This window comes from Oxyura jamaicensis, chromosome 2 (genome assembly GCF_011077185.1).
Source record: "Oxyura jamaicensis isolate SHBP4307 breed ruddy duck chromosome 2, BPBGC_Ojam_1.0, whole genome shotgun sequence".
In the NCBI taxonomy this organism is placed as follows: Eukaryota; Metazoa; Chordata; class Aves; order Anseriformes; family Anatidae; genus Oxyura; species Oxyura jamaicensis.
This window is the reverse complement of record NC_048894.1, coordinates 66,230,407-66,256,071: the sequence shown is the minus strand read 5'-3', so window position 1 is coordinate 66,256,071 and position 25,665 is coordinate 66,230,407. Positions and strand designations below refer to the sequence as shown.

The 25,665-nt window shown below is 42.0% G+C and overlaps 2 long non-coding RNA genes across 2 annotated transcripts in view; one reads left to right on the top strand and one right to left on the bottom strand.

Moving 5' to 3' along the window:
• LOC118162502 overlaps positions 1-14,556 on the bottom strand; it is a 22,175-nt gene extending 7,619 nt beyond the window's left edge. The window contains exons 1-3 of the long non-coding RNA XR_004748485.1: positions 14,545-14,556; positions 13,610-13,615; positions 6,620-6,629 (exon numbers count right to left, since the gene is read on the bottom strand). This is a non-coding gene — a long non-coding RNA (uncharacterized LOC118162502). The remainder of the gene's footprint in view (positions 1-6,619; positions 6,630-13,609; positions 13,616-14,544) is intronic.
• Positions 9,030-25,665, top strand: part of LOC118162503 — a 26,324-nt gene continuing 9,688 nt past the window's right edge. The window contains exons 1-3 of the long non-coding RNA XR_004748486.1: positions 9,030-9,041; positions 13,540-13,546; positions 19,530-19,537. This is a non-coding gene — a long non-coding RNA (uncharacterized LOC118162503). The remainder of the gene's footprint in view (positions 9,042-13,539; positions 13,547-19,529; positions 19,538-25,665) is intronic.

Below are 25,665 nucleotides of genomic sequence, written 5' to 3'. Positions count from 1 at the left end.
AAGTAACTTCTTGGCTACCTAATATACAGTGGCTGAAACAGGTTTTTATTATTATGATTGCTTTTGTGATATTGTGATATTTGTATGTATATTGTTCAAGTGTTTGTTTTGTTGTATTACGAAAGATGGGTACCTTTAATGCAAAGGAATTTGCATGCATCAAGAAAAGGGGGGAATGAAACAAGCAAGCAATTAGTAAATATAAAAGGATGATTAGCTAGCTAGGCAGTAGGATGAATCATTATCTAGGTATTAAGAATAGAATAGATTAGTTACTCAATATTATCTGTCAGTCAAGGAAGAAGTAGTCTGAGGCTGTAAGATATACTATCAGAAGCCAAGAGGTGAAGAATAGGTGAAAACTAAGTAACAGAAACTTGCCAGACATCCCGTCTTGGGCAGGAAACAGATGGACAACAAGGACACAAATTAGCTCAGACTGATAAGGACATTGCAAACTTGCAAAATCACTACATTCTACATAAAGGGTGAAAAGTATACTATGAGGAAGACATACGGCCTTCCTCCCAAAGACCACTGCCCATGTCCTTAAGACCCCTGCCCACAATTCTTGGAAGAATCTGCGCAAGTGCAAAGGACTGATAAGCTAATTAGCATAAGAAGCGTGAGTAGGCGGGTTTAGGTAATGAATATGTATAGGCGTTAATTGAATATTCGTTGTTCTGCTGTATAAATATGAGATAGTTTGTCACTTTGGGTATGCACATTAGGTGGAAGGATCCCCCGTGCATCCAGTGCTGTCAATAAAGAATACTTCGTCACTAAGAAGAAATTTTGACTTCGTTCTTTAAATCAGTACCTTTCAGTGAGCTAATGAATCAGATCCCTTCTAGCACAATACTGCTTGGGTATTCAAACACTTCATGGAATAAAGTGCTTTCAGATCTGAATATATCATTTTGCTTAGAAACAAACTTTAAATGATATATGGATAATTGACATTTTTTCTTGATTGTTGACCTCTGCTTTTTTTTCCTCTAAGAATCTTCACTGAGCTTCAGGCTTTGCTTTCTTATTCTAAGCCAAAATAATTGAATCTTATTACAGACCTGTAGCTCTTCTTAAATATGGCAAAAGAATTATGATAAAGTTAAAGCAATTTGAATCCTATGTACACAAAATTACATTGCTAGCAGAGAGAGGAATTCAAAGACTTTACAAATACAGGCTTTTTTTTACAATTTTGTCAAATTGCTAAGAACTTTCGTGCACATTCATTAACTGTATTCAGTGATAACATGAAAAAATGATGATTCAAGCATCTACTTCAAAAATAGTTTCAAGGCTTTGATGGAGCACTTCTCAGTTAAAAGACTTTGTGATCAGGCAATGCAAAGCATTAAAAACTCTACCAATTTGACCAAAAAGGGAAACAGGGATGCTTTTATTCTTATTGTGCTGCAAAAAAGGGCAACACATCTTCTCTTCTAAAAAGTCCAGGACTAATATGTTCAGAAAATATTAGCAATACTATCACCTTAAAAGGTTAAGAGAAGGATTTACTTATCTGTTAAGATTTATGGAACTGACAAGACAGTTTACAAATTGGCTAGGAAATGCACATACAGAAAGGCCTAGAGGCAAATAATTGTGTCAGGGCACCAAGCAGATAGATCCTTTCTGTAATGAAAGACGTGTTCTAATTCATAAATCGAGTTTGTCAGGAATAAATAAAAACAGAATCAAAGTTGGTACCTTCTGTCTTTACCTCACACTGAGCAAAATGTTTATTTCCCTGGCGCGTACCACAAGGAAGCATTATTTGTTGATCTACTCCAACAAGGTACATCTGAGCAATGTTTTCCACCCTTCATGTGGCATTTGTGTTGTATATTATCAATATTGGCTGCTGAAGTCAAGGTCTCAGTTGTTAGCTAAGCGCTTTGCTGTGACTTGGGTTTTAAGCAGCAAATTGTCAATGTCCCTCCAAGAGATGGACAGAGCAGTAAAACCTGTCATTTGCTTTAATGGCCCAGACATCAGAGAGAAGTTTTGTCATGGCAGATGAAGCTGTCTTTTAATTCTCCCTCTGCTGCACCGAGAGCAGTGGGATTACCATGCTTACCCATTTAGCAGAGTTCCTCACATAAATTAGCCCAAGCAATTTTCCAGAGTGTAATAAATAAACATTGACCCCTCACTGACATTCTCTGGAGGACATTGCAGATGAGATGCACCCAAAGACACACTAGTTTGGTTTAGCAGATTTCAGTGCTGTGGCAGGAGCTATACCTGACATGACGCAAGAACCGACGAGAAAACCCAGGTCCAGGATAACCATGGTTTGAGTGGTGTACACTATGCTTCTTGCAAACTATGACACTAATACAGCTTAGGTCTTAGACAAATGCTGATTCTTCCCCTACCATTAAAAAAGATCAGCTGGTAAGTGACACAGCAAAAAGGTTTAATGTCTCCTAACTTTTATGAACTAAAATTCAGGCACCTATTTTAAGGTACTGGCTTGGACCCCCTCCATAGCTGACAGAGTCACCTCCTTACAGCAGTTCATCTAACCTGTTTTGGACATTTATCACAGAGTGCTCTTCAAATGTATTCCCCTTTCACCTTAAAGGAGGAAAAAAACAATTTCGCCCCCAGTGTTTGAGGTGATTTAGCATAAAAATGCTACAGTGAGCTTGAGCAACAGCCCCTTTTTGTTTGCCTGAGACTGCTCACTCTAGAAGCTTTCTTCAAACAAGAAGTGCAATGATGCTGAAGCTATTCAGTGGGTAAGAACAGAGAAACTGGGTCAGAACAAAAGCCTAGCTAACATAGCACCCTGAATCTAACAGTGCCCGAAGGAGATGGACAGGGAGAGTTATCAAAAACAAGATAGAGTTTGATATTTCTCTAACTCATTTGTCAGCATCTAGCATCAACTTTATCCTCAGTACAACCTTACTTCTCCCGATATCCTTTGTGTCACCAGAGCCAAATCAGTGAAGTTATAATTAAAACATCTAATTCATGAACAGTCTAATTTATTGTCTGTACAGGCAGCCTATACCAGACCCTCAGAGTGGCTCAATGTTCAGGTAGGGTTAAATATGACATAGGTGTTTCTAAAGGTCTTTGCTTATGGAATAGGATTTTATACATCTCAATTTCCTGTTACAAAGCAGAAGTTAAACACACTACCCATACAACAAATTATAGGGTGGTATCACAATCTTCATATGTTCAGCATAAGTATCACAGTCTTCATACGTTCACACTGCTGGTTAAGCAGTGTGAAAATGGGAAATCAGTCCTGATGGAAAACATTGAAAAATATGATTACCCTGCAGTAGGCCTTGGGTTGGGGCAAACATAGACTCAAATGTGAAGATGTGTTCTTCGTGTAACAACATCTCAGATGGGCCCACCTATTAGAGGGAATAAAAAAATGAGTTATTCAAAGTGAATCTCAGCTTCCTATTGGAAAAATAATTGCTTTTATGTAAGCAACATGGTAGAAGCAGGTTTGTGCCATTGAGAATGGCCCTTTCTTGTAAAACCTGTGCCTTGAGTGGACCTGCCATTTCATCTGCCTTTCAAACTATAACTGTGCAGGTTTAGGCCTCTTGTTCATAAACTTCCAATGTAAGACAAGACCAAGAAAACTGAGGGAATGTTTTTTTTTCCTGAAGGAAAACTACACATTGACTCCTGGTCCTGAGAAGTCAGGCAATCAGAAAGCACTACAAACATACAAATGGAGACCTAGCTCGAGGAGAAGGTAACAGCTCATTCAATCTTTGCTCAAGACATGAATATGAAAAAAGGACACATGATTTGCTGGGTTCTTGGGCCAGGAACAATGTCAGGAGCTGAACAAAAACTACCCAGCACTGGCATTTTACAGACAGGCAACAGTTGATAGATGAGAGACCAGACCCTCACTGAGGCAGAGGTGTCCTTGGCCTAGAAGAGGACAAATCTGCAAATCAGGGCACTGTCTGCATGCTGATTTAACTTGCTTCCTCCAGTAGCAATGACCCAGTTCACAGACCCTCGATGGTGCTCCCACAGATGATTTAGTGAGCTGCTGGCAGGGAGTATCAACATGTGTACCATACACTTGTCAGAGCAGGACAAACAGAGACATTATGAGAAACTGTGACTGTCATCCTTTTGTGAGGCACAGAGCTGCTTTCACTGTTTACTGTGAGCAAGATAGAGAAGTACGGCTTTTATTCCTTTTCCTCTTGTTCCTCAGGAACATTCGGTAAATATGTATTTAGCAGAGTCTAAGAAAACTGACAAGTGCTAATGCTAAGAAGGAGGCGTGCTTGTAGCTGACAGTGTGCTGAGATGCTCTGTATTAGTCCTGTCACTAGTGTGTCACTTCCATTTTTTCCAGCTAATTGAATAATGAGCCAGAAAACTTTTCAACTCTTCTAGGAAACTTTCCTCACATTTTCTCAGGTCCACCAAACACACATTAATCTACACCACACATCACTGTCCCTCACTGACCACTCTTTACTCCAAAGGGCACAGGCTGGTTGCAAGAAAATTCAATACAGGTTTAAACTGTTATTAAAAATACCATACATGTCATTGGCATTTCAGAGCAAACAAAGGTGGTTGAAAGGAAAAAATAAAATAAAAAATAAAAAAGATTTGTCTGAATTCTGATAGTGTCTCTTTTCTACATTTCCTACAATACTTTGTGCCTAGAGACTTCAAACAGCTTTTCAGATGTTAATAAATTAGCTTTGTTGATCCTAAATATTATATCTTTCCCCATCTTGCAGATGCATGAAAATGTCAAATGAGATTGCCTGATTTCCACTTCTGAAAGAGTGAAGAACAAACTTGGGCTGTTCCAATTCTCAATCCCATCCTTGTGGCATATGCAAATATTTCAGAACCAGAGTACAACATTGGATTAACCATTCACATCACATTAAAACAAATGTTTCACTGGATGTATGGAGTAAGATAAAATATTCTTTTTTCTCCTTCCTATCTAACACAAAAAGACCAAGAATGGACAGAAACTGCATTGGTTTAACATCAGGAAAGTAGCTCTACTTCTTCTGGCTCAACCATGATCTGACAGCAGTAGAGACAAGAAGCTCTTTAGGTCTACGATATTTGTTATACTTTCCTAATTTTGATGCTATCCATGTATGTGTTACATATTCAAGGGGTGGGGGGGGAGAGAAACTGTTAAAAATGGAAAAAACTCTAACACAAATAATTTAAAGCTTTAGAACTCAAGTTTAAAATTCTCACCTTGAATTGTTTCTCAATATAGGCAAGATGGGTCACACATTTCTAATCCTGTTTTGTGGATGATGAGTGGCAGACCTCACTAGATTTCTACCAGGCAGGAATCAAAATAACAGGTGTCAGTTTACAACTTATATTTTTATATTTTTATAAAAATAATCTATTTCTTTTTTTTACATGCTCCCAAACTAATTGAACAATCAGTTTCCCAATTAGAAATCCAGTTCTGTCAGATACAATAAAGTACAGACTGCAAAAGCACTAAGATGCCACCAAATCTCCCATTTTGGCAAGTGAATGAGGACCGTCTTCCTTCTGTAGAGCTTCCTGGAATCTTCACCAGAGAAAAATGATATTGAACCAGCCTTGAAGATATTCATAGCCCTATTTTTCCTGATATCCTTTTCATCCTTTGGCACACACAAATTTCTGGAATTGTATTTGTATGTGCTAATCAAGCCTATTGAAAAGGTTTCTCAGAAAGTTTAGAGTGGTAGTTCTCCACTAGCAACTTCATATAAACCCCTACTCAGTGCTGGGATAGGATAACAAAGTTCTCCACTAGCAACTTCATATAAACCCCTACTCAGTGCTGGGATAGGATAACAAAGTTCTCCACTAGCAACTTCATATAAAACCCTACTCAGTGCTGGGGTAGGATAACAAACCCACTAACTAACAACAACTACAAAATGTTAACAGTAAATACGTTGTATTATATGCATCTCTTTGCAGACAGCTCTAAGAAATGATATTTCATCCATCTCAAAACTCTCACAACTCTGGTATTGCAAAATACTAAGGAAACTATCATTTCTATGAGATTCAGGCACACCACTTATGAATAAAGATGTATTTTACTTTCTGATGTGATTCCACTTCCCACCATGCTAGAACCTGTCACTAATTGTCTCTGTCTATTGTTGCACTTAGTAGTGAACAGTATGATTTTGCCTAACTAAGTAGGACAAATGCTCAAAGGAACCCCTCAAAAAACTTGTGCAACTTTGAGAGTTGTTTTTTATAGATAAACTAAGGATGATTTTCCTTTAGAGATAAATCCTTTAAGTGGTCATATAATCAAATACATTTCACTCCCACCTCATCTCAGGACTTGTTATCTCCCTTTGGTATTCTCTGCAGACAAACCAAGAGAAAAAATAAAAAAAAGGTACAGTGAGCAGCTAAACAAAACCTTCAAAACCATTTAAATGCATTTGAAGCACATGTGTTGACAAAAATACGGCTGAACCTCAGCCATAAAACAAATAATCTCAGCAAGAGCTGCAAACATGGGGAGTGCAGAGCAGAAGCTTCCTAGGACAGCTGCCCAGGAAATATCTCCTAGGAAATAAAAAGCCCAATGCACATTTACCTCTCACAGCCTCATGGTCCCAAGGAGGCTTGACTGCAAGCACGGTGTGTATTCAATCCGTTTGTGTGATAACCCTTATGCCAATTCTGGATGAAACACCAATGGTGACAAACCATTGCAGCAACTCCCCAACAGTCCTCACCACTGTAGTAAGGGCACTTGGTTTTCATTTAATGCAGGTGACTGGCATAGGGAAATCTGGGATTTAACCCATTGCAAGCCAAATCACCAGCTCCACACATCTGGCAATGTGGTATCCTTGCTTATGAACATGACTATGACCTTCTGCTAAAAAAAGTATTAATAATAAGGTTCTGTTTTGTGGTTTTGCTTTGCTTAGTTTTCTTTTAAACCACTAACTGCAATGCCACAAAATGCCTAGGAGAAACTGTGCTTTGGGTATCTTGTATCTTCATTTTCTCCCAGAGCCTGGGCTTTCTGGGTCAAGCTACAGTTCCTGTACTACAGTGTACTACACTACAGTGTTTCTTGCTGGTCTGAAGGGACATGAGATCATGACAATTACACAGCACCTTTGGGAAACAGCAGCCACTGTGCTGGGGAGGAGTCTGGAGCAATGACAGCTCTATTGTAGCACAAGAGCAGCATTCCAACAATGCTTTGAGTTTAGGTTGAACCATCTGAGCTTTTGAACAAAAAATAAATGTACATGACTTTTAACATTCAGTTGCTGAAAAAAATAAAAGCAAATAAAAATGAAATGAAATGAAATGAAATAATAAAATAAAATAAAATAAAATAAAATAAAATAAAATAAAATAAAATAAAATGAACAAGGCCAAGCAGGGCAGGGCTGTCTTGCAGAGCCCTTTCACTAGGTGGAGCAAGCCCTTCCTCCTCCCCACCACATCCCTTTGCATCAGGAAACTGCAACTCCACTGCTGTTGGGCATAAATATCATGCTTAAGAAGGCAAGAGAGGAAGATATTTGCTGTACCTGAACCCTGTTCAGCATTACTCAGTCCAGCAGAAAAGAAGAAAGGTAGGTTTAAGTGAAATCAATCTCCTGGAAGTATTTTTCTCCTCAGATCACCTAGCATACAATGCATGGTGATAGCCACTATGTGTGCACAGTGCTCCTCTATGAGCCATACCCTAACTCTTAAACTCTTTCAGTCTCCCCTCATTTCCACATGATGGAGCTTACCGTCTCCTTCCACAGGAGTCACTTTTATCCCACAGCTCTGTGGTCCCACTGATGCTCCTGGTGCTCCCACAGCTGATCCCCAGGTACACCAATCCCTGGGATTTACCCAGGGATTTTGCCGGTTGGTGCCAAAGCCCTCTCACTGTGGCTGTATCAGCAAGGCCGCCATGCTCTGCCCTCCATGAAGCCCATTTCCTCAATCCAAGGAGTACACAGGGTTTGTTTCAGCAATACCACTCATGCAATTTAAGGAAGAGCTGCATGCTGTGAACCTTCATCATCACTGATGTATGAGTGCAATCACTGTTTACTGTTTACATGACAGATAAGTGGTAAACCTGGCATTAAACTCCCCCCAGAGTCCTCATACCTCACTCCCAGTCACCTGTGGCAGTGCTGCTCAATCCTGGAGCAGAAAGCATCCAATAAAATGAGACAATACTGTTCTCTATAGCTTTCATGACACTGAATGTAGTAAGATTACATTTAACATTGAATTTACATTTATGAATTATTAAAACCACTAGCAGATCTTCTAAAAAGGTGTTATATCAGTAACATATCTATGTGTTATACTACACAGTTATAAGGCAAGTTTAAAAACAACTTATCATGATAGAAATTTGTGAAGACTGACAAACGCTTATTAAATTATCACTTACCGACACTCTATATCCAGGCTCTCTGCGAAGCAATGACAGCAACCCATTGGACACTTGCTTTAGCTAGAAAAATTCTGGAAAGTTCAGTTGTGCAAAATCAGCAATAGAAGTTTAGAAACGTTGATAAAGGTTTTCTGTTTTCAGGAAAACAATGTTGCCATCTGAGGCTTCAGTACTCAAAAACAATACTTTCAAGGAATATTTCACTGTAATTGGGTTTAGGCTAGCTGTTCTAATGGCCCCTCTAGCCTTCTAGTCTGTGACTCAGAACTTATATTAAATAAGAAACTCATTGGAGAGCAAGAGGAAAATTTTCAGGTGAAAGAAATTGTGCAGCAGATTAGAAAATACTATTCTCAATTAAGATTTTGTACAGTGATGCCGTCATCTCACATTTTTCCAAATGGCTAGGACACTAATGTTTCAAAACATTTCTAACTGTTCATATACACAGTAAAATTAAACCTGAACTGTCAAGAAATATCCAGGACACTGGAAGGGATATCATGCTTGAAGCATATGTCTGTGCTCCCCCTGTGATTCCTATGGAAGCACAGAAGCCATCAGACAAAACAAAGACTGACAATAAAGAGTCCCAGCTCAGGTTTAAAAGAGCAGAGCAGAGATTATTTTCTTTCTGTGCTCAGATATTCCAAGCAGAGCAAGCTATCTTCCTCTAGATGGCCCTGGATAGCATCACTGGACCGGCCTGGCACGTTAAGATGTTTGGAAACACTATGCTGCCCATCACGATAACAGCTGGCACAGAGGGCAGTGAAAAAGGACAGCAGTGCATGCAGTTGCAAGCGTGGGAAACAAAAATAAGGGTAAACCACAGCACCTTTGGAGAGCATCATTCTTATTGGGTGGCCTATTCATATAACTCTCATAAGAGGAATAAGGACCCAATCAACACCATGAAGAGAGATTCCTGTTTCAGGTGTTCCTGTGACAACTTCTCAGGTGAAATCAACGTACTCACCACCACCACTTACCTCTTCTTGCTTGATTCTTTTAGCTCCCCCTTCTCTCTTCCTCTGTGCCTGATCAGTCCCTTTTCACTCTCCCACGCAGACCACATGGCTGTCAGGCCTTTCATGCTCACAGTTTTTGGGGTAACACAGATCCCATCATTGCGTTCCACAGGGCAAACGTTTGTTCCCGGAACTGGAAAGCAAGTTAGGGAGAAAGTATGGGAATAGGCTCTGATGGTCACACATTAGAATCACAGAATTATCTAGGTTGGAAGAGGCCTCCAAGATCACCGAGTCCAACCTCTGACCTAATGCTAACAAGTCCTCCACTAAACCATATCACTGAGCTCTAGATCTAAATGTCTTTTAAAGACCTCCAGGGATGGTGACTCAACCACTTCCCTGGGCAGCCTATTCCAATGCCTAACAACCCGTTCAGTAAAGAAGTTCTTCCTAATATCCAAACTAAACTGCCCCCGGCCCATTCCCCCTTCTCCTGTCACCAGGCATGTGGGAGAATAGACCAACCCCCACCTCACTACAGCCTCCTTTAAAGGTACATGTAGAGTGCGATAAGGTCACCCCTGAGCCTCCTCTTCTCCAGGCTAAACAGTCCCAGCTCACTCAGCCGCTCCTCCTAAGACTTGTTCTCCAGACTCCTCACCAGCTTCGTAGCCCTTCTCTGGACTCGCTCAAGCACCTCCATGTCCTTCTTGTAGTGAGGGGCCCAAAACTGAACACAGTACTCGAGGTGCGGTCTCACCAGAGCTGAGTACAGGGGGACGATCACTTCCCTAGCCTTGCTGGCCACACTGTTTCTTATGCAAGCCAGGATGCTGTTGGCCTTCTTGGCCACCTGAGCACACTGCTGGCTCATATTCAGCCGACTACCAACCAAAACTCCCAGGTCCTTCTCTGCCAGGCAGCTTTCTAATCCCTCATCTCCCAGCCTGTAGCGCTGCTTGGGGTTGTTGTGCCCCAGGTGCAGGACCCGGCACTTGGCCTTGTCGAACTTCATACAGTTGGCCTCAGCCCATGGATCCAGCCTATCCAGGTCTTCCTGCAGAGCCTTCCTGCCCTCCAGCAGATTGACACACGCACCTAACTTGGTGTCGTCTGCAAGCTTACTGAGGGTGCACTCAATCCCTTCATCCAGATCATCGATAAAGATGTTAAAGAGAACTGGCCCTAGTACTGAGCCCTGGTGGACTCCACTAGTGACTGGCCTCCAACTGGATTTAACTCCATTCACCACAACTCTTTGGGCCTGACCATCCAGCCAGCTCTTAACCCAACAAAGCGTACACCAGTTCAAGCCACGAACAGCCAGTTTCTTGAGGAGAATGCTGTGGGAAATGGTGTCAAAAGCCTTACTGAAGTCAAGGTAGACCATATCCACAGGCTTTCCCTCACCCACTAAGTGTGTCACCTTGTCATAGAAGGAGATCAGGTTAGTCAAGCAGGACCTGCCTTTCATAAACCCATGCTGGCTGGGCCTGATCGCCTGGTGGCCCTGCAAGTGTCACATGATGACGCTCAAGATAATCTACTCCATGAGCTTCCCTGGCACTGAGGTCAAACTAACAGGCCTATAGTTTGCCTAGCAGAGGCAGGAGCAGCCAACAAATACCCAGACAAGCTAACTAGGAAGCAATGACTGGAGACCTTTTCTGAAAAACAACCAAAATGCATCAGGTTCTTAAATATACATCTGGGAAGACTATGTTGCTCTGCAACTCAGGAGGCAAATATGTTTTTTGCTGTTTAGTGCATGAGAACATCGCCTCTTTTGCTGGGCAGGAATTAGGTCCTTCTAGAGTTCTTTGTAATGTTTTGTGTTCATTCAAATAATGAAAAAGGTCAGAGCCCTTGCAATAATTATCTCAAACAGAGACATTAATGAATCATTCATCAAATTAAAGGGAACAAGTGTTACATAAAACACTTTAGAAAACTTGCCTTTGTTCCAGTAATTTAACAGCTGGCAGCTGCCTCATCTTCACATAGGGATTAAAACAATGAGAGAAAAAATGGGCTCAGAGCTACCATGGCCAAAGGCTAGAGGATGAAATTTTCAAAAGAGCCTGTGTGGCTTATACACTGACATCCTACCCAAGATAGTTTTAACTTTCCACGACACTTCTCTTGCAAAAAAATGTGCAGAAATCCAGTTCCCCTGCTGGCACCACAGCCCCATAGCATAAAGGTAAATGGCCATCTCCACCCACAACAGTACTTCACTGGCCCTAGGAGATCCAGCACCCAGACATGCTCCCCACAAGCCTGTGCCCTCCTCGGAGAATAGTCCCTATAGAGGCAAACCAGTGTGACCAGAACAACAGCACTCTTTAACCCCACACCAAGTGCAAGCAGCATGGGAGTTCTCTTTTGCATGTTCACGTTGACTACTGCAGCTGAAGTGCTCCTCCTGCCGAAGGGTGAAACCTGTATACTTTGATAGTCATATCTGCTTGCTTACTACATGTGCTTTGTTAACCTTAGCTGCTTAAACAGAAGACAGATGACAGCCATTGAGCAGGCTTAGGGATTTTTTCCATTTCTCTCCTTAGTGTGATGGGTAGTGTGTTATTGAATAAACAGACAAGCCAGACCCTGGGAAATGTCAGGATTCATTATGAGTTAAGAGGAAACAAATTCTCCCCCAAATGCGTATAATTGGGCCTGACTTCCATACAAGGCTAATGACTTAATACAAGGCTAACAGGCAGCTTCCAACTGAAATAGAATACTCAAGGGAGTATTCTAGGCAGTATTTTAGAATACTCAAGGGAGTATTCTAAAAATAGCTACAGGTTCAATTCAGTCTAGCCAAACAGGAGAGAAGATCAGCACAATAGCTAGTTAATCAAGAGCCACAAAGGAGATTAGAAGGAGGTGTAAAGGAAACTGCAGGTGACTGCTTGCCCCCAGACAGGTGTTTTGCTCCATTCATTGTGAAGTCCCCCAGGTTAGTCTGGAAGGGACAAAGCAGGAAATTTTTCCAAGTACCTTCAAGCGCATCTTTGGGAAGGTCTGATACTAAAGCAGTGCTGTTTCTTCTTGCTAACACTCATGTGTCTTTGACTTTATTCTCTCCCAGCTGTTAGTTTTCAGCCACAGAGAGTCTAACTGAGTAGCCATTATCTCAGGAAGATCATCTGGTGGCATACCTGTTAACTTTAGAAAAGACTGCAGTTTAAGCAAAGTTGATGCTACACCTAACTCTCCACTCCAGTCAGATGGAGGTAATTATAACCAATGTCTCCAAAAAGTTTGCTGGGGTTTGTGACAACCTTGGAGAAGATAGGCAAGAGCATTGTTTCAACAGCATGCTTCTGCTTTGTACCAATATATCAGGATTCTCTGTGTTCTAACAGAGAAGGTGGAAGGGAACTGTGAAGGTCCCACAGACACAGAGAAACTCATTTAAGCATCTAACCCCTCTCCAGTCTTAATGGACTTGCTATCTTCACATTAAAATGTTCTGAAATGTAGCAGTCTCCAGCTTGTACCACCACGTGTTTAAAGAGTGTATCATAGAATCATAGAATCATAGAATATTCTGAGTTGGAAGGGACCCATAAGGATCGTCAAGTCCAACTCCTTGCACCATGCAGGTCTACCCAAAAGTTTAGACCATGTGACTTAGTGCACAGTCCAAACGTTTCTTAAATTCAGACAGGCATGGTGCAGTGACTACTTCACTGGGGAACCTGTTCCAGTGCGCAACCACCCTCTCAGTAAAAAATCTCCTCTTGATATCTAGTCTAAACTTCCCCTGCCTCAGCTTCACCCCGTTCCCGCGGGTCCTATCACTGGTGTTTATGGAGAATAGGTCACCCGCCTCTCCACTCCCCCTCACGAGGAAGTTGTAGATCATGATGAGGTCCCCCCTCAGCCTCCTCTTCTCTAGGCTGAACGGGCCAAGTGACCTCAGCCACTCTTCATACGTCATCCCCTCCAGGCCCTTCACCATCTTCATCACCCTCCTCTGGACATTCTCCAACAGTTTCCCATCCTTTTTGTACTGTGGCGCCCAGAACTCCACACAGTACTCGAGGTGAGGCCGCACCAGCGCAGAGTAGAGCAGGAGGATCACTTCACTTGCCCTACTAGTGATGTCGTGCTTGATGCACCCCAGGATACGGTTGGCCTTCCTGGTTGTCAGGGCACACTGCTGGCTCACATTCAGCTTGCTGTCAACCACAACCCCCAGATCCCTCTCTGTGGGGCTGCACTCCAGCGTCTCGTCACCCAGTCTATATGTACGGCCAGGGTTGCCTCGTCCCAGGTGCAGGACCCCCACTTGCTTTTGTTAAACTTCATGCAACTGGTGATCACCCAGTTTTCCAATCTGTCCAGATCTCTCTGCATGGCCTTTCCAACCTCGTCAAAGTCTACAACTCCTCCAAGTTTGGTGTCATTGGCAAATTTGCTCAAAACACCCTCCAGCCCTACATCCAAATCATTTATAAAGACATTGAAGAGGACTGGCCCTAAGATAGAGCCTTGAGGGACCCCACTAGAGACCTGCTGCCAGCCAGATGTGGCCCCATTTACCACAACCCTTTGAGCCCTGCCCGTCAGCCAATTGCTCACCCATCATATGATGTTTTTGTCTAGCTGTATGCAGGACATTTTGTCCAGTGGGAACCTATGGGAAACCATGTCAGAAGCCTTGCTGAAGTCCAAAAAGATCACATCAGCTGGTTTCCCTTGGTGAATTAGATGGATGATCTTATCATAAAAGGAAATCAGATTTGTTAGGCAGGACCTGCCCCTCACGAACTCATGTTGGCTGGGACCAATGACTGCATTGTCCCCCAGGTGCGCTTCAATAGCCTCAAGAATCATCTTCTCCGTAATCTTACCAGGCACTGACGTGAGACTGACAGGCCTGTAGTTGCAAGGGTCTTCTTTCTTACCCTTCTTGAAAATTGGCACATCCTCCAGCTTCCAGTCTACTGGGCCAGCTTCCAGTCTACCAGGACCTCTCCAGATTCCCAAGATTGTTGAAAAATAATTGAGAAAGGTCCCGCGATGACATCAGCCAGCTCTTTAAGGACTCTGGGATGAATCCCATCAGGACCCATGGACTTGTATGGATCCAGGTGGAGTAACAAATCCCACACACGTTCAGGGTCGGTTGGGAGTTTGTTATTCCCACCATCAAGGTCCTCCAGCACAGGGCACCCTGGGTCCCAAAGCCCATCATCAGTATTGACGATGGAGGTGATGAAGGCATTAAACATCTCAGCTTTGCCTACGTCATTGTCTGTGAGGAGACCTTCCCCATCAAGTAGAGGACCTATGTTTTCTTTGGTTCTTTTTCTGTTCACATATCTGAAAAAAAACTTTTTATTGTCTCCCACAGACATGGCCAGCTTCAACTCTAGTTGGGCTTTGGCCACATGAATATTCTCCCTACAAACACGAACAGCATCCCTGTATTCCTTCCTTGTTGCCCGACCTTCCTTCCAGCAGCCGTACACTTTGTTTTTTCGCCTAAGCTCCAGTAGAAGATCCCTGGTCAGGCAGGCCAGCCTGCTGTCCCGCCTGCCTGACTTCCGATATTTTGAAATTGCCTGATCCTGTGCTTTTAGGAGGCAGTGCTTAAAGACTGACCAGCACTGATGGACGCCAGTGCCTTCAAAAGCAGTTTCCCAGGGGACCTTGCTGACTAGTTCCCTGAGCAGCCTGAAGTCCGCTCTCCCCATATCCAGGGCTGAAGTTTTGGTGGCAGTTTTCCTTCAGTCACCATAAATTCTAAACTCAACCACTTCATGGTCACTATGACCGAGATGGCCGCCAATTGCCACGTCTCCCACAAGACCCTCTCTGTTCTCCAGCAACAGATCTAAGAGGGCACCATTCCTAGTTGACTCCCTTAGCACCTGCACCAGGAAGTTATCATCAAGGTGCTTTATGAACCTCCTGGACTTGCTCGTGTCAGCTGTGTGGTGATCCCAGTTGATGTCTGGCAAATTGAAGTCCCCCATAAGGACAAGGGGAGTTGATCTCGAGGCATTTCTCAGTTCTGCAAAGAATAATTCATTGGCGTTGTCGATGCCAGGTGGTCTATAATAGCCAGGTGGTCTATAATAGACTCCCACAACGACATCCCACAACGACATCCCCATATCACACATCTTAGTGGAAATCTGTCCCACGGTTTACTCACATTTTTCATAGTTCATCTCCACTAAAGGTAAAAGCTCCACCATGGAAGCTAGAGACAGACTTCTTAGGAAAAAGATGGGTGGGAATGACCAACAACACATTAGGATATATTAAGTTTCACAAAATTCAGTTTAAGAAAAAAAAAAAAAAAAAAAAAAGATATTAAATGGTAAATGAAAAACCTCTAAACTCATTGCAGATGAGATCAATAAATAGAAATAAGTACTGAACACAAAAGAACGATGTCTTTATAGAAGTGAAAGTTCAGCCCACACTTGAACTTTCCCCACATTGCACAGTGCAATTTCCAGTTACACAGAGGCTGCATTCCCTATCCAAACCTTACAAGATACAGGACTCTTCTGCCCTGTCCTGCACAGTTAATGGCATGATCTTCAATGATACTGTCTTTACTATGACAGTGAATAAAAATAATGACACTTTGCAATATAGATATATAGCCATGCACAATATTTCTCAGCCTAGTTTATCCCCAGTTTGAAGTGAGTCAACTAGAGTTAAAGCCCAGTAGACTCATCGACTCATTTTTTTCTCACCTACCCAGTGAGAAAAACTCCCTGCTTCCTTTCCCCAGTGCCCACCCTCCCAGGAGACCTTAACCTTTTAGAACTCAATCTGATCAGTACCAAAAGAACTGTCCTAAGTTTCAGCAATCTACCTCTAATTGAAAGAATAGCAATGCAAAACAATAAAATTGCTGTAAAATACCTGTGTTGGACAATCATGAATCTGCCCAAATAAATTTTAAAATGCACTAGTTACTCCTTTTGCTGAGAGTAATGATTTTTCAGGTGAAAAATGCTTCCTTTTTGCTACCCTATACCCCTGAAGTTATCATAGTCTATTAATGTAAGATAGCAGAAAATTGTACTGTTCAGGAATGTGTGCTTATTAAATAAAGTGTCATAAATAAGCAACTAAAGTTAGAACATGCTTAAGTAACACTGATTTCAGAATAGATGTTGATGCTCTTCAGACTAGATTCCCAAATACATTGCAAACTTTGCAGAACATCTCTGCCTTTGGAGAATATCAGAGCAGGCTGGAAAAGCACAGAAACGTGACAAGAAGTGATGGCTTCATTTGGGTAAGGCTGGCTCTGACTTGGCGGTGGTCAGAGTGACCACAGCCACCACAGCATGCCGTGGGAACTGCAGGTACACAGAGCTTGCCAGCTTCCCTGGGCATAGACTTGGCACTAGTTAATTGGAAAGACTGGTTTGATGAAATGACCAACAAAATGATGGGACTAAAGACCATCACTAACACCTGCAACTGAAGTGAGCAAGGCCCTCCCAGAGTACAATGAGTGTTGGACTGGTTTGGACAGTGAGAAAGCATCATTTCCTCCTACTGATTTAGCAGAGAAAGGGATAAAAAGGCTTTTTATATATTTTCTGTATTTCCTGAGCAATGTTGTTAATGCTTTCAAGTGAACAGGAACGTCCCTGAAAAACAATAAAAGCCCTGAGTGCTGGTCGGGCTACTACTGAGAAAAGTCTCAGCACTGGGAAACCCATCTAAGTTTCCCACAGGCCTCTAACTAACCACAGACGTGGTAGGGAAAAAATATATGTGTGCACACTGCAAGTCTATCATAAGAAACACAACATGGTATTTTGCCAATGACAATTGATTAGCAACATTGCTCTGTCCTCCAAAACACTTTGGCATTCTCCCCCAGAATATGTGTGATTCTTTTTTTTTTTAAAAAAAAAAAAAACTTTAATGACTCTCAAGTCACACAACAGGCAGTTCACATAATTCACCCAGCTACATCACTGTGTTTCTTGCCAGCAGTAAGCAGAAAAACACTGATTTGCCCTTGCACATTTCTGTGCCTATCAATTATATCATTAGGTAAGCAAATTGGTTACCTCACTTCAGAGCCAGTGCTAAATTACAGTCACCAAGGTTTGTCATCACATTAATAGGGTATCAACTGCAATGAAAAATATATGTTGAAAATCCCTATGTCCAAGAAGAAGAGATTGTGAAGAAACACTCCCAGCTGACTGTGGGTAGCTCAGATATATTCCATAGCACACCTCACCATGTAATAAATTGTAATTTATAGCAAGGTCAAAATTCAAGCCGTTGTACATTCTGCAAGTACTCATTTCAACAGATCAAATTGGCTTCCTGTCAAACACAGATTTTCCTAATGGTTAAATTTCTCTGTCAATGGACAGCGCACTGGTCTCCCTGCAGACAAGTGCGCACAATGCATTAATGATGAATGGACATCCTAGGGGCAGAGATGGGGCAGATTCAAGAGAGTGCAGATATAATGAAGGTGTTTCCTTCCTATGCAGGTTGGCATTAAACCATCTGTTATAAGAGCCTCAGAAGGATATGAACTGATCCAGTGTCTACAGCACATCCTGACCTCAGCTGCAAGGAAAACACATTATCACCACTCTTCAAAATACACGGGTATGCATTAAAGGGGCAGAGTCTCAAGGCAAGTTTGTTTAGGTCCTGGAAGTAGACAGATGGGGAGAGATGGCTCTCGTGACCAGGGAAGATGCCACACACCCCAGAGGTAAGGTCCCTATCCAGCAGCTCACACAAACACACCTTATTTCATCTGAGCAGTGAAAAAGTAGGTAGTTTTCTAGAAGGTCCTCTCTGTTTTAGTCATAGAAAATGTTCATTGATTTTCATTGGCTTTTAGATTAGGCCCTTAATTAATATTAACTTAGGCTGGGGGCTGGAAAGCAACTTAGCAGTGAAAGGGCTCCCTTTTCTCCTGGTGAATACCTGAACTACTCAGTCACTCTTTCAAGTACTGTATTCAGGCTCAGTTCAGGTCTGAGGTAGACATGCAGGTTCTCACCTACTCAACCAAGAGAAAACAAATAAATAAAAAGGCAAACAATCTGTTTTCTCTATTTCAAACAAGCCAGTACTCCATCACATCCAATAAATACACAAAAAGTTTATTTACACTTTTTATGGGATTTTGGCAAAGAAGAGAATCAACAAGTTGCTTATGTTTCCCAGAAAGTGTAACTTCCAAAAAGCATAGCACCTCTGCCTGCAGCAGTTAAAATGCAACCCAGAAGGCTGTGTCAGCTGACTGCACAACACGAACACCAACATGGGAGGAGAGGAAGACATGGGAGTAAAAGGAGGAAATGGAGGAGGACTGGGAGTAATGTTCTGCACAGATGCAGTGCTGTTGCCATTCACAAGTATCTCAGCTGTCATTTTGCCTAAGAACTGGAGGTGCACTTTTCCCTTTGCAAAGGAAAAGACTGGTGGAGGATGAAGAACAAGGAGCTCCCGACATGGGAGAGGTCCAAGGCAGGACAATGAGATAATGAAACAGGGGATGTTTCTCATTCCCTGCAGCTTCCCTCTGAGTGATAAATAGACATTATGAGAAAACATCATTAGCAAGTGCCTTATCGCATCCACATCACTCGTAAGTACTGCCAGAGCCATTCACTGCAGGATAAATACATCTTTGGAGTAAAGCTCTCTAGACCACAGTGGACAGACTATTGCAGTTAGGTTACTTTGTAAAGATATTAATGAAGCTTATCATCATCTCCAGCATTGAATTCAATGCAAGATTCACTTGAATACACACAAAATTCTAAGCAGCTGCATGGAAAATAGATAACTTTGAAGGACTGATCTGCACCACAAGAATTAAAGTTTGATGCATATTTATAGAAGGAACATATGCTACCCTAAGAACAGCCTGATGTTTATTGAACTGATGTCTTAAGAGCTTTATTAATGCTGACTCTATTTAATGGCTCAGAAAATATGAGCTCTCTAGACCAGAAATATCACATTTCCATGCAAGGACCAACAGGTAAACTCAGAAAACAATTGTGTAGCAAGCTGACACAGATCACACATACTCATTCCCTGCCATTAGAATCGAAAAGTAAATTGGGTTTTCATGCTCCTCCTTTTGTTTGCCTCCATACTCCTATGAAGTTGAAAAGCTCATTGCATTTTCTGGCAGGACTTCACCCTGTTAGTTCCATGGGGTCTGTTAACACCTGTGTGCCTGAGCATGCAGCTCTAAGAACCAGTGCAGCCTTGCCTGCACGAGAATCAATGCAAGGATGGATGAGCCACTAATATTAACCCAGGAACTGACACTACTGGGTGAAGGGCCAAGACTTCCAACTCTAGGGAGAAAGAGAAATTACCCTAATGTGGGGTACCTGCACAACCCCTTGGAAAGGGTTCCTGAGTAAGAAGGGATGTGAGAGGGATGCAAGTGTCAATAGCGCTTGGGAATATAGACCTGAAACACGTGGGCTGAGAGGGTGCCTGTCCCCAAGTTCATTCCCAAAATTCATCTTTCCCCAAGGAAATGAACGATAGCAAAATTTGCTTAAGACAGTGATCAGCTGGATCTAACAGAAGCTGGGGGGAAATCCCTAAGAGGCTTGAGGAAAGGAGTAAGCATTAGGAGGGCTTAGTTGTAAGAGGAGTTTAGACATTTATAGACATTAATTAACATCTTGTAAGTATTTAGTATCATGGTTTATCTGTTGTGAACTGACAGTGAACATATAGTTCACAGATAGACAGTTTATGAGATACCCATACAGAAACAAGGAAATGCTTTGATTCCGATTTGATTTAAACCATTTGAGTCGAGCAGATTTTCCCTGTAACACTCCAGAAATATCCCTGACTGCAGGGGAGAACATAAGAGGCTTGTGAATCCAAATCCCAAATCCTTCCCTCATCTCTGAAATCATGACTCACCCAGCAGTAATGGTAACCGTCATCTGGAAGTTCAGAGTGCCATTTCAGTGCTTTGCAGAACTCAATCAGATAAAATATGCCATATAAAAATATTTTATGTTTAACACTTTGGCAGGTGTGACATTCCATCTAGTAAGGGATAATCATAGATATATACAGGATAACACATTACAATTTTATCTTTTGAATCAATCCAGCAGAGCTTAAGTGCTTATCCTGCAAGTCAGACAGAGGAAAAACAGAAACCATCCAGAGGATTTTTAAAAATGTTATATTTGATGCTCTTTCAAACCCCTTATTTATTTATTTTTTTTTTTAAGAACTGAAAGAAGTCAGATTAGATATTTAAATTCAGGTGCCTTTTCAAATGGGAACAGATAAACTCAGAGCTCAACATTTAAAGCCTACATAAATCTTAGGGGTTTCTGTGGCTTCAAGCAGAACCATATTTCCATTTATGCTCCATTCAAGGCAAGACAGATGCAGTACCAAACCCAAATATGCCTAGATAATAAAGTCTGCTGTAAGCCAGGCATTTTCTGAGTTTGTGCAATCAGCCGATTTTCTAATAGAGACTACTTGGCAGCCTTCTTTTCCCACAACAGCTTTATATATTCAGATTAAAGGACTCGGTCCTGAAGTTTTTATTCTTGTGAACTTGTATGAGTATGGCTGATCTTAACCCCCCAATATTATGCACTGAGTGTTGTTTTTTTTTTGTTGTTTTGTTTTGTTTTTTGTTTTGTTTTTTTGTTTTTCCAGTGTCGTATAGCCACTGTTTTGTTTTTGTTTTTCCAAGGGATTATAAAGCTAATATTATTAAAAAAAAAAAAAAAAAAAAAGCCAGGGATAAATTTTTAGACATAGGGTATCAACCCAGATTTGAGATGATGGGAGTCAGTGAGGCATTGGTTCATTGGTTGGAAATGAACTGCAGGAAAAACCCAGCTCAAAGCCAGTGCCTATAACACAGGGACAGGGAGAGATATTAAGGAAGGAGAGGAGGCTTTGTTTTCTCTTCTGAAGCTCCTCTGGGTTTTCCAAGGATGTAAAGGACTGCAACATGTTTATTCTCATGATTCTTGGTTTCACCTGGTTAAAAAAAGGTCTCTCCAAAATGCTTTACTCCCAGAAAATTCCCTGAAAGCAACTCAGGGGTCTGAAAAGCAGGCCACTAAACACACCTTTTGGCTTTCTACAGAAGGAGCAGAGATACTCACAGATGATGTAGGCACACTGATGCTGAGCAAATCCCTCTTTTTTAATACAAAATTCAGACCCTGCACTTTGTTTCCATAACCTTGGTAGGGTCACAGGGACATATCTGACACCTGGCAGCTACTAATGAACCTTTGGGTACTGCAGTGACCTACTTTTAAATAACATCTCCACAGCAAACCTAGGAAGTTCACCCTCATCATTCTCTTGGCATGAACATTTACACCAGGTAGGAAATGCCTGTAACACAAACACAGATATTTTCTTTGTGGTTTCATAATATTTGGGCTACTTTTGCCTCTAGGCTTGCAAAGCAAATTACATTTTGTGTGTGGCTTTTTTTTTCCTAAGCTGTGCATGTGAAGAGCCCCTGAACCTCTTTTGAAAGCACCAGCAGTAACATAATTTCTCATTAAAAGTGTACTCTAGACAGGAAATATTTTTTAAAGCAGATTATCTAGCAGCAACTCAGTCAGCACTTTAATTTCCAGGCCACCAAATCAGTGCAATTATGAGTCTTTTCAATATCCAAATGTCTTTTCACTTATCCCAGTACCACACTGATGTATCTCCACCCATGCACACAGAGTCCTGCCTTCAGAGGCAGATTTTAACGCCCACCACAGGATTTCTCAGCCAACTCACCCATGTAGAAACCCCAAGGCCTAAAACTCTTGCCTTTTGCCAAGAACCAACCAACAGTGCCAAGAAGCCAGATGAGATACTGCAGGACTCAGCAGGGAAGAGAAAGGGGTTCAAGCCCCTACCAGCTCGGTGCCCACCTCCAGCACAGGGAGCAGGCTGCCCAAAGGCCTCAGACAGGAGTCCTCCCTCGTGTCCTGTTTGCAGGACTTGGCCCTTCAGGCATTTCCACACAAGAAGGGCTCCAACTTCCACCTGCAACTGAGAAAATAAAGCTTTTTTTTTTTAAAAAAAAAAAAAGCCATTCTACTCATCACTTTCACGGAACATTGTCTCCCCTTTTGTATATCTTAATTCCAAACAATCATTTTCACAACAAAAGGAGCTACCTATGGAGAGTTCATCAAGCTCATGGCCAGCTTCAGATCCCAAACCTGCCCCTGCCTCCATCCCTTCAGCAGCAGCCCTGCCAAGTGCCTCTCTCCATGAGAAACACTGCAGGCTATGGGTCCTGGGTCCTCATTTTGCTAGTTTGAGTTTCCAGGAAGAAGACAAAGAAACAAAATTAAGTTTTTCAGTTGCAAGTGAGTGGTAGATTCAATCTTAAGAACTGGAAAGTCTTGATCTACTAGAAGATACAGAGGATCAACTAGATTATATAACCTATTTGCTGTCTGTGCTGGATCACTTTAATTCCATTTGAGTTTAAAGTCTAAAAATTATAAAGATGTATGTTGCTACAAAGTGATTCTCCATGAAGAAAGATCAGAGGGATATTTAAAATATATATCCTGTCATACTCTGGCACCATTTTAATTATCCAAACGGTTAAAAGGAAAAAAAAAAAAAAAAAAAGTAGAGGGGTTCCCTCATAGCTTTTATTACCAAATTCAGATTATCAGAGCTTTGGAAGAAGACAGAGAGACCTCTTGTAAAAGAGAGATGCACTGCAAGTATATATACAACAACAGCTACTACCATAAGTTGATTTTATGTTCAGATAAGGATACACCCTCAGAGGACCTGTTTGTCCCTTTCCTGCCCTGCCTGGTCAGGACAGCCTGTTAGGAGGGTCACTCTAACCTAGGAAGGAGAATAAATATTCACCCATCATAAAAATTTCTATTTATTTCAAAAGACCTGAAATCAGATCCATATATATTTTCAAAATGCTTTACAACCACCTGATTTTTATTTATTTGACTCTAAAATAAAAAAAATATAAAAATATCAGCATGTCAGAAAGCAAGGGAAAACAAAATATTGGGACAAACAATACACACTGAAAAAGCCAAAAAAATGCATGTGAAATTAATTTCTCTAAAATGAAAAAACCTTATGGATCTTCGGCTCCAGCTGGCTTCTTGCGGAGCTGGCTGTATTAAATAGTGACAGCAAAAGTGGTTGGCACAGTGAGCAGGTGTCTCTGTAAATCTAGCTCCCATGAGAGAAGTATAGAGGGGGGGCATACGCCCCTGCTAAATAGGATGTTACAACAGCATCAGGTGAGTTGTCTGCATATCAATGCCAACAGCTTGTGTATGCTAACCCAAGTCTAAGAACAGCTTCATTGGCATGTTAGAAAGCTTTTTATACAGTGCAAGGTTAAGTTACCGAGCCTTGCAAAGCAAATGCACTCCACTGAGCTCACTGGTGGTCCTTTCTTCCATAGGTTCAAACACCAGCTTCTGCCCATGTAGGGCAGCAACATGGAGCAGGCACCTTGGCACTGCCTCACTGCAGCCTTGTAAATCTGTGACTTGAGACATCCAGTCTCAGAACTTGGGCTAAAAATCACCCAGAAGAATACCCCACACTCCCCAAAGAGTTGTTGTTTCCAGAATGCAGAGGTGTCTGCAGTCATTTTACTAGCCATTACAATGTGAAATATAAAGAGCTGAGGCTCCCAAGTACAGCCTGAAAACAGAGGAAGAAATAAATTCACTGTCAGACACTGGCTGTTCACTGGTTAAGTGTAGTGGTAAGCCATTACAGGATGACTGCACACAGACTCTCCAGTGTTTTCTTCTGGTCTCTGTTCATTTTTAATGTAACATACTATGGAAGCGGCACTGGTGGTCAATGCTTTCTATATTGGGACATATATAGGCAATAATTTGTACCGTGCCTGAAATGAAAGCTAGTAGCCACATCTTGGGCTGCCATCTTCTGCGGTGAGCAGAAGAGTGTTCACCAGCACCTCAAAGGCCTTTTCTCCCCTTGGTAACTCATCTTCTCATGCTGATTCTGGGGGCTTCTTGGGGAAATGTGAACTTGAAGAGGCAAAGCACAATAAAATCAAGTGTTTGCTCCTAGCAGAAGGGGAGATTGGAAAGAAAAGTGATCTGGGGACAGAGGGACAGAAACCCTGTCCAGCTGGGGTTGCTGAGACCCTGTCTGGAGATAACACCCTCTTTCAGCTGTGCCCCAGCTCAGAAAAACTAGGACCACAGTATCCAAGCTCCAACAGCTCAGGGTCAGGCTTAGCACAGCACAGGAATGAAGCTCCTCAGCTCTGACTCAGAGGAAAGAAAACAGCCCACGGAGCTTAGTAAGATGTAGAACAAAATAACACATTTAATCTCCACCATGTCCATCCACCCTCAATCTATTTATCACTCCAAGACATCACTTATAAGACCATCCCCTTGCTCACCTCTGTCTGGATCTTCCTTGGTATCTGATGGTGCCAGATGGCACCTCGCTGACAACTCTTCTGCTCATCTTGGCAAGGGACACAGATCTTGGTGCTCATCTCCCAAGCAGACAAGCTGAATAGGAGGTAAGGGCAAAACTGTGGGCAAAACTGATCAAACCTAGGAATTGAAAAGAACAACAAAACAGCAATCAAACAAACAAAAACCAACCAAGTTTATTGCTGTGAGAAGGGGCATTGCTACAAGAACAGTTTGTTCCAGTAAGACCATGTTGGGAAAAACTGGGGAGCAGGGCTGGTTCCCCCAACAGTAACACCCTAAGGGACATCACTGGGAGGAAGAGAGGAGGCTGCCTTTGTGACCACATTTTTTGGTGTTGGCCCTGCTTCCACAGAGGTGACAAACAGATTTGGCTCAGGGCTGGCATATGATATTCAGAGGGTTGGGACACCCTGACAGGACTGGGGCACTTGTCCCAAAAGTGGTGCCAACGCACACAGCAGCCCAGCCCTCTGTCACACAGGAGTAGAGACAGAGGACATCATCAGGGCCATCCTCTGGACTTCTGGTGCTCCCTGCCAAAGAGGTGTCAAGAAAATTGCCATTTTTAAACTGGTATTTTTTCTCTCTCTGGAGACTTTGGAATATGTCTATTTTTAAACTGCTTTTTCTGGACTCATTTTAAAGTCAGGGGACTTCTGCACATCCTGTAAAATTAAAAAAATAAAAAATAAAAAAAGGAAGAAAAAAAAAAAAAAAAAAAAAAAAAAAAAAAAAAAAA